The 8,870-nt window shown below is 41.4% G+C and overlaps 1 long non-coding RNA gene across 1 annotated transcript; it reads left to right on the forward strand.

Moving 5' to 3' along the window:
• Positions 1–8,155: 8,155 nt before the first annotated feature.
• LOC146784426 (uncharacterized) lies at positions 8,156–8,553 on the forward strand. Its single transcript, XR_014970917.1, has 3 exons — positions 8,156–8,257; positions 8,365–8,423; positions 8,528–8,553. It is a non-coding gene; the product is annotated as an uncharacterized LOC146784426 (long non-coding RNA).
• Positions 8,554–8,870: the final 317 nt, after the last annotated feature.

Raw genomic sequence — 8,870 nt, forward strand, 5'->3', positions numbered from 1 at the left:
CGTCGACAAAGAAAAAGGAGCCTAGGGGCAAATCATGTACAGGCTCACAATTTGTACTTTGAAATTCAAAAAGAGCACTTACAAGACGGTGAGCCTTTACAGAGGAACGAGCTAGCAGGTCAAACCAGTTGTGTTCCTCATCCGTGACTAAACAGGCAAAAACATTTATGGTGGGTCGAAGAACTCGTTCGGAATCTCACGCTCCTTTAGACTAGCTGGACCGTTATCCTGCAACGCCATATTAGAGGTAGAAAAAGAGTAAAAAGTAGAGAGATTTGGAATCCTACCACTAAGCGACCTCAAAGCAGAGGTTGAAAAAGGAAGGTAAGTGTAAAGGAAAACTTGTATTTGATTCTCTAAACAGCAGAGCGAGTAGCCACATAACTTCCAAGTTAGAGTTGTCAATACTTAATGTGCTGTTCCAGACCAGGTTTTGTTCTTTGAATTCTGGGACTTGTAGTCCTCTTTTAATAACATAATCCACACAGCTATTCGTCCCAGATGCAGCAGTGGTAGAGCTGTTATTTGGTCTCGGTACTTGAATAGTGTGGGTGAGTGCCTCAGTGCAGCTTTGATGATCACTGGCAGAATGTTCTATGGATTTTATTTATTTATTTATTGAATTGCATGTTAAGATTGAGGTGGATTGGAAAAATTAATGATCCCAATGCTATGATTCCCTTGATTTCTGCATATGTGTTTTAATATGCATTGGTAATCAAATGAGATACCAAGGGCATTGTAGGTCATCATTGAGACCCATAGGAAGAGCAGTCGGTATGTCCTAATAATAGCAAATGATGCTGCAGAACAGGATTAAGCTGCAACTGGAAGAATTAATGTGGGACAGACTACTAAATACCTGAGGTGCTGGCTGTTGATCAGAGTCTTAGGTGCACTGGAGTGTGTTGGTGCCTCTGAGGATTGAAGTGCCTTGGTGGCCCAGTGTGTGGGTTGTTCTCGTGTAAAACATCTACCAAAAAAACGCCAGTAGTGTATGGTGATATGTGAAATGTTGGATCAGTGCTAAATTCAGCACACATATTCTTTATTGAAGGAGATAACATGCAATTGAAGAATATTTACAGGTTAATTAGCAGATACATGGAAAATGTATTGCAGGAAGGAAGGAGGCTGTGCGAATTTCTCAGTGATGAAGCGGTTGATCTGAGATTTATACCTGGAGCCACAATTATCAAAATGTCATTCAAGGCAACATAACAAGACAATTTGCTATGCTGCATGACAGGGCAAGAGCAGTAATTTGCCACATTTACCAAGATAAGATGCAATCCTGCTTTCTCGCTGCGCTGGCACCCTTGCACCATGGTGCAAAGATGCCTGCATTACAGGCAGGATTGTTTTGTGCAGGAAGGGGAACCTTCCTGTACTTAAACAATTCTTTCGGGCATTTAATACTAAGGAGAAATAAAGATATTTATTTCTCCTTGTTATGCCTCTGATGGGGAGACCTACCATTTTGATGCATTCCCGGGATTATGAGCCTTTGTAAACCTGGCAATGTACTAAAAGCCATGGGTGTATGCAAGGGAATGCCCATGGAACACGTTCTTAACGCAGAGTAACGCAAGGCAGCGATTTACACTGCCTTGCGTTACTCTGGATTTGCTAAGCCATGCAGAATTATGCAAGTTGTCTTTATGTGGCAGAGTAAATCTCACCTAAGTAATTGTGTTCTCTTGCATCACCTTGCTTGACACAAGGGGATCACAAGGGCTTAGTAAATCTGGTGTCTCTTCTTTAAAGCACCAGGGCTGTAAATAAAAGACTTGTCACAAAGGTCATCTGCAGAGCTTCTTATTAACAGCAAATTGTACTAAGGGCTCTTGATCCATATTTTTACAAAAAGGGTCAACCATTTCTACAAGTACAAAATGTGTCTTTAAGGCATAGGGGAATACTAAAAAGTAAAGGGTAAAATGCTTGATTTAATCTCAGCCACTGTTAATTACTCAGAGCTGCATTCCAGTCCTTCATACTTTTGTCCACCATGCCATCTCAGACAAGAACCAGCCATATTCAAATCAGCCTTGGTTCTGCTCCAAAAGGAACAGTCCAACACAAATTATCAAGCTAGTATCCCACGGAACACAAGCAAACCCAGACCCATGTTTGCCTATTTGGGCCTCATCAGAATGGCTAGAGCTTTAGTCTAGTAGTGAGGTGAGCATGGGACCCACATCTGGGCACACTCGTTGCACTCAAATGGTCCCAAATTTGATGTGGATTTGTGAAACAATTTTGACTCCCTTTTTAACTGTGCTCAAACTTGATGAATTTGCACACATTTGAAAGTACTAAGAATGAACTGAACATGCAAACGTGCTAAATTTTATCAACTTTTGTGTAGATTCGTAATAATGGGACAAAAGTTATAAACAAATTAATATATACATATAATATATACACATAACAGATACTCATAAATTATGATAACGCTGTTATAGTAACAGTTAGCTAAGAGTTTCCATTTAATAATTGTTTGTTTTGTTTTGCTAATAGATCAGCAAACCTGTGTTTGTTTACCAGGGAGCCCAAAATTACCATTACAGTTTCAAAACATCCAAAGACAGGTTTACCGACTGGGAGCTGTCTTATTGGTAGGTGCAGGCAGAAAAATCTGTTGCTAACGTCATTAAAAGAATCAGTACTTTGTACCTGAGTCGTGATATACAGAGTGAAAAAAGCCAAAAGGGGGCAGCTATAGCATCCCCCAGCTTAGGTGGGAATTCCCAAAAGTTCATAAAATATATTTCATATGGTGATGCACAGAGCTTAATTTGTTTTTTAGTTTCAAATGATTTTTCTTACAGTATTCATGTACAACTGTAACTGGGTTGTCCCACCTATCAAATCGAACGATCTGCAATAAGTGGAATGAAACAAAACTCCAACAAACACCCCTTCCATCATCTCACCACTGTGTTAGTGCAGGGAGTGAGATAGACTGATCCTTTGTACTTGATTCCCCGGGTTAATTAGGCAGCATCACCTGTTTGTCACCTGTGATGAGATAGGAGGCCAAGGGCAGGAGAGATCTCTGTTGCTTTGACTAAAGTATTCTAAGACAGGGTGCCACATAGTGATTAATTTATCAGAGGCATCTTGCATATCATGCTCTATTTTTTCAATGGCCAAGGGATGTCACAATCTCTGGAGCCACATAGAGGTATTCATGTTGGTGCCCCTCCTCCAGAGGTCAGGATGGTCTGTTTTGCCACCAAGAGAAGATGGGATATCCCCTAACCCCTAGTCCCTTGTGGAATGGAGGGGGTATGAGTGCTTCTGGGGTAGCCTCAAGATGGTGTAGGCGGGTCTCTGGCCCAGGTTTCCCTTCCGTGTATAAAACCATTTCTTATACCTCCCCCTAGAACCGTTCCACACAGGGGCAAATCCATAGGATATGGTATAGGGTCTCTTTGCCCCCACATCCCCTTCAGCAGTCCTCAGATCTGGTGTTATCCCATCTATGCAAATGCACTGGAGTATAGTGCCATCTATACACAATCTTAAGGAGTGATTCCCTACCCTGAGCATGCCTGGTGAAGTTGGTTGTGCATGTGTGTATGGCGTCCCACTGTTTATCATCTAGCGAAGTGCTCAGATCTTCCTCCCAGCTGTTCTTTTATGCAGGGCACAGCTGACTAGTGTTGAGGAGTAGTCCAGAGTACATTTCCATGTCTAGGTGGAACTATGTGGGCAAGGTCTGTAAGAACATCTCAAAGTATGTGAGTGGCCTTGTAGCTGTCTCTTTTATCAGGGGATGCAGAACCCAGTGTTTAGTTTGCCAATATTGGAATCTCTCTTCTTCTGGGAGATGAAATGTGAGTTTGACATCTTCAAAGGAGCAGAAGTTATCTTTGTATAACATATATGGAAGCCGGTACCAGCCTTTATCTATCCACACTCAAATATAAAGTTGATGTATGCTCAGGGTAAAATCCCTGCTCCTGTGTATTGGGGTAAGGGGGGATGGGTAGCTATTGATCCCTTTATGTCTAGCAAGGTAGTCCCAGGTGTCAACAGTAGTCCGAGTGACCTGGGAAATATAGAGATTATGGTAGCATTGCGATCTGGCCATCAAAAGGACATCTGCTGGTGGCCAAGCAGTCATATTCTAGTCAATAAAACCCAGTGGCTTGTCTGTTTCCCCCTTGAGCCACTCCACCAGATATCTCACCTGTGTTGCCAGGGAATAGAATTGGAGGTTGGGATTCTCAGCCCTCCCCTCTTCGGATGGAATGTACTCCTGTGGTACTGGAGTCATGGCGTCAGTCTGCCCAGATGAAGGTTTTACAAATGGTAGGTATCTGGTCAAGGTCAGTCTTCCACAATGGAATGGGAGGGCCTGAAATATATACAAGATTTTAGGGAGGACCATCATTTGGAAAGAAGTGGTTCATCCAACCCAGGAGAGGTCTTGAAGCAACTATGGCTTTAAGAGTGGAGGTAAGATGTTGATTGTTCATCTATGCACACATGTGAAAGTCCCGGGTCAGGGTCACTCCCACATATCAGTAATCAAAAAAGAGGAGAGTTCCAAAAATGTCTCTGTAGTCCACTAGTCTCTAGAAGTTTTTAAAGAGACCCTCACACACTAGAATCAGCTAGTGGTATGCTTTATCATCGGGTCTGCAATCTAGACGTCAAGTGTGTTGGATTGGGCTCTACCTCCTGAAGGAGGGAGCACTTCTATGTTTGAGGCTTAATAGGTTATATGTGGAATGTCATTAAAATAACCTCACATTCCTTATGGACTTTATTTCATTTTTCAGGAATCAAAGTTAAAATCAAACAAGGATGTAAACTGAGAAGAAATCAATGACCTCTTACATCTAGAATCAATCACAGTCTACATGTTTAAGCCTCTTTGGCCCAGCCAGGTCACCTGCCTTTCATCAGGACCTCAGTAAACAAATCCCTAGTCTAGGTATAAAGAGAATATCTTGTTTTTATTAGCACAATAATTGATGTTAACAAACCTGAAAATGAGGACTTGAATATTTTTCACTCATGCAAGTATCTTAATGTTCCTTAGAGTACATTAGCCCAAAACCTTGATAGGGGGCTCAATATGGCCCCATAGATTATCTGTACATTGGTTTTATTGTGTCATTTGATTCAAGAATTAAATCCATGAGAGAATCCATTGTTTTCATGTCAGATAAATGACACTGTTAAATGACACTTCAAACTGAAATAACAAATCAGTTACCATGTGTTTTCATTTCACTTATTCCAAATACCACATTTAGCAATGTAATACTGCATATCTTTTGTTAAAATCTAAATTGAATCTATTTTCAGTTAATTTTTCTATCCTATCTTTTGAGTGTGATAATAATGGATCTTTTACTTGGAATATATAGCTCCCAATCACAGGGTATAGGCAGTAAAACTAGAAAAACCTAGAGGCGCATGCAGCACTTCAAAACCATATAGTTACATGATCAGAAAGGCTTCACAAACTGTACATACTCAGTGAACAGACAGCGGTAGTGATAATATAATACAATGCTTAATCAATGTACGTCATAAAATGCCACTACACAAGTCATGAAATAACAGTTAAGTCAGTAAGTGATCTCTAACATTAAGGAACAAAAATTAGCATTGAATCTCTCAAACATAACATTATTCACACTTCAAATATCAGCTTTAGAATGTACTTTAAAAATTGAATATTATTTGAAACATTAAATTCCCAGTTTCTGAAAATACTAACGTTTCACCATAAAATATTGAATTTTCATTTTACATGAATATTGGAAAATGTGTTCCACTCACTTAGTATGCCCATATTTCTTTGCTCTTTTGATTATTCAGTTGTGGATTTTGTACTCTTTGTAAGTCTCATTACTACTGTCTCACCCCGGTATTCACACGGTAAACAAACTGCACATGTTTACCATCAGTGTCTGCTTTTTAAGATAAGGACACTGCAACGCAGCAAGGGTAGGGGCACTTGGCTGATGACACGTGAACATATGTGCACACATGTGAACACACGTTCACACACGTGTACACATTGTGTGCAGTCCTATAACTGTGCACAGGTAGCCTGATGCAGAAGGTACTCTTCAGGGTTAGATATTGACTTGGGGTAAGCCTTAAAATCTTAGCTGGGAATCATAAGTAAGACCAGAATGGTTTACTGTTTTGTCAGCAGTGACACTTTATTATGTACATAGGGGGAAATCTGCCTTAAACTGTAGAAGTGATAGGGATGCCATTCACTCTCACCTGGTGGAATTGATGACTCCACCCTCAGCGATCAGCAGCTCACCCTCTGAGTCTATTCCCTAGCTAAGGGAGATCATGGCATTGACTATGGCCTGCCCTAAGGGGACTACTTACCCCTAGGGACACATTGGCCACCCCTGTGGAGGTCCCACCAGAGGGTTGTTTTTTGGGCATACAGAGTGCCCTTGCTAGTTTCCTAACTGGAAACACTCAAAGCAGCAGTGTTGGAAAATGGGGTACCCTGGGCCACTGCCCACCAGAATCTCTCCCCTGTTTCTTAGAAGGGGCTTGGTAACCCTTTTAGGTTCCCTTACTCTAAAACGTGTCTGGGTCCTTTTTAACCTTCCCCTCACTCTGCTGGGGGGCACCTGAACCACCCCTCCCGTAGTCACTCCCAGGTACCTTCTTGGATACTCTGGTACTGACCAAGAGGTCCACCTCCTCAGGAAGCTTTTTGGGGTTAGTCAGTTTGTTGGTGCAGCTTTGTAAAACATGTACTGAGCATGTGCTCTCTGAGAATGAATTGTACAGCACATTGTAAACATTGACCTTGCCTCACCTCATCCAGCCATTCTGTGCCTTCCTGGAGTAGTCCAAGAAATTCACCAAAGACAGATTTGGAGGTTTGGGACTGTTCCCGAACCTCAGACAGTACCTCTCAGTAGGCCTGGGCAAAAATTTCGTTCCGTTCGCGGAAATTGCGATAATTTGACATTTTTGCGTTCCGCGGAGAGCGCGAAAATGTCAAAAATTCCGGTTTCCGCAGCTTGGCGATAATTTGTTTCTTGCTCGCGCTGTAAAATGATACATTCTCGCGCGCGCGCGATCGCCTTACCTGAATCCCTGCGTTCGCCGACAAGTTTTCTTGATCCGGTCGCGTTCTCCATGAGATGTTGTATTGTTTTTAGCCATTTGCGCTGTCTCGCGACAGTTCGCGCCCGCAGTGACGTCATGCGTCGCGCGATCACGTCTTTCTTCTCGCGATCATGCACCGCGAGAACAACTCAAAACAAGATGGCCGCGCCCGCAAGCAGCCACATGGGTAAGTTGGCGACCCGCAACCATGCAGAAAATCGCGCGAACATGCCGGAAAAAAACTTCCGCATCTTCGCGATATTTCTGCTTGTTTGCGATAATTTTAAACATTCTCGCGATAATTTGCGAAGGTTAATTCCGCAAATTCCGCCCACCCCTACCTCTCAGGGGTCAGCCCAAATGTAGCCATAAGTATAGCCTTCATGGGGGTATACCTGGTGTGGTTCTCTGCTTTTAGAGTATGAAGTGTGTCCCACCCCACAGGACTGATCCGAAACGTATAATTCTATGTTATTTAGTTTTTAATATGTTCGCATACTATTTCTGAACACCAAAGATGAAAAACGATGATAATGAACAGTGTTAAATGAATAATGATTTATTATGTGCATTTCATGATACCTTGGTGGTGGGTATCTTTCCTGTCATACTTTGGTGATGGGCACGAATTAGGAGTAATACAGAGAGTCAAGCTAATTGCTTACAAAAACAGTATGTATTAAACTTTATTAGCGCCTTTTGGATACTGATTCGGCTCATTGCAAATCGTACGATTGGTAACCCAGTTTAAGTCTGTTTTTAGTGTTTACAAAGCAGATCTATGGAGGTACGCTCCACGTAGCTTTCGGCAAGTCCGTTTTTGATGGCTATAACTCATGATGACGTTTAAAACGCAACACGGAAGTCGTCCTTGGATAATGGACGCAAAACGCGGTCTTTTCCGTTTGTCGGGAACGCAAGACTGATACTGGAGATGACTCTGAGATTTTAGGTAAGCGGTCAGCGATTTAGAGGGAGAGAAGATGATAATAAATATTAGGACGTAACAACTTCTTACATCGGGTTTTTCTACATGTTCTAGGTGACGAATAACACTGGGTCACCGGATAATCATCCAGTAAAACATACAGCTGGAATTCTTTTTAAACAACCGCGTTCAACTCATGCTCTTAAGGAGGTGAGGTTCATTTTGAGTTTAGTTATTTTGTTGTGTAGATCTATCTTTCTGTTGCGAGAATCACACGTTATTAAGCTGGTATATAAAACGATACTTTATGTTTCTAGATGTTCCTGAAAGGGGATGAAATTTTGAAACATTGATCACTCATACACATTACTATCAGGTATGAGCTTGGTATTCACGAAGATGTGAATTTATTAAATTATTTTGTTTGACGGTCTGGGTCAATAAGAATTCTGGTCTCTTTCTATTTTTCTATTTTTACAGGGAAGGATTAACTAGTGACAGAAATAGTAAGTGAAAGCCACATATGTATATGGGTGAGATAACACGATGGTGAAGGGAATAAGATATGTTAAAAAAGTTTCTTGCAAATGTGCACCAACTGAGAGCGGTCTCCTTTTTCCTTTCTTCTAGAAAAAAACCCCTGACGAAGGGACTTTGAGTCCCGAAATGCCTTGGGTTCTGGCACCAGAGTTCTGGTACCACAATAATTGTGTGATAAATTGTACAATGTAAAACATCAATGATGTGAAACAATGTCATGGAAGTATATGTTTGATTTGCAAATATTGAATGTTGATTATGTTTATAATGTTAAACACTATAA

Source organism: Triturus cristatus, chromosome 11 (assembly GCF_964204655.1).
Source record: "Triturus cristatus chromosome 11, aTriCri1.1, whole genome shotgun sequence".
Lineage (NCBI taxonomy): Eukaryota > Metazoa > Chordata > Amphibia > Caudata > Salamandridae > Triturus > Triturus cristatus.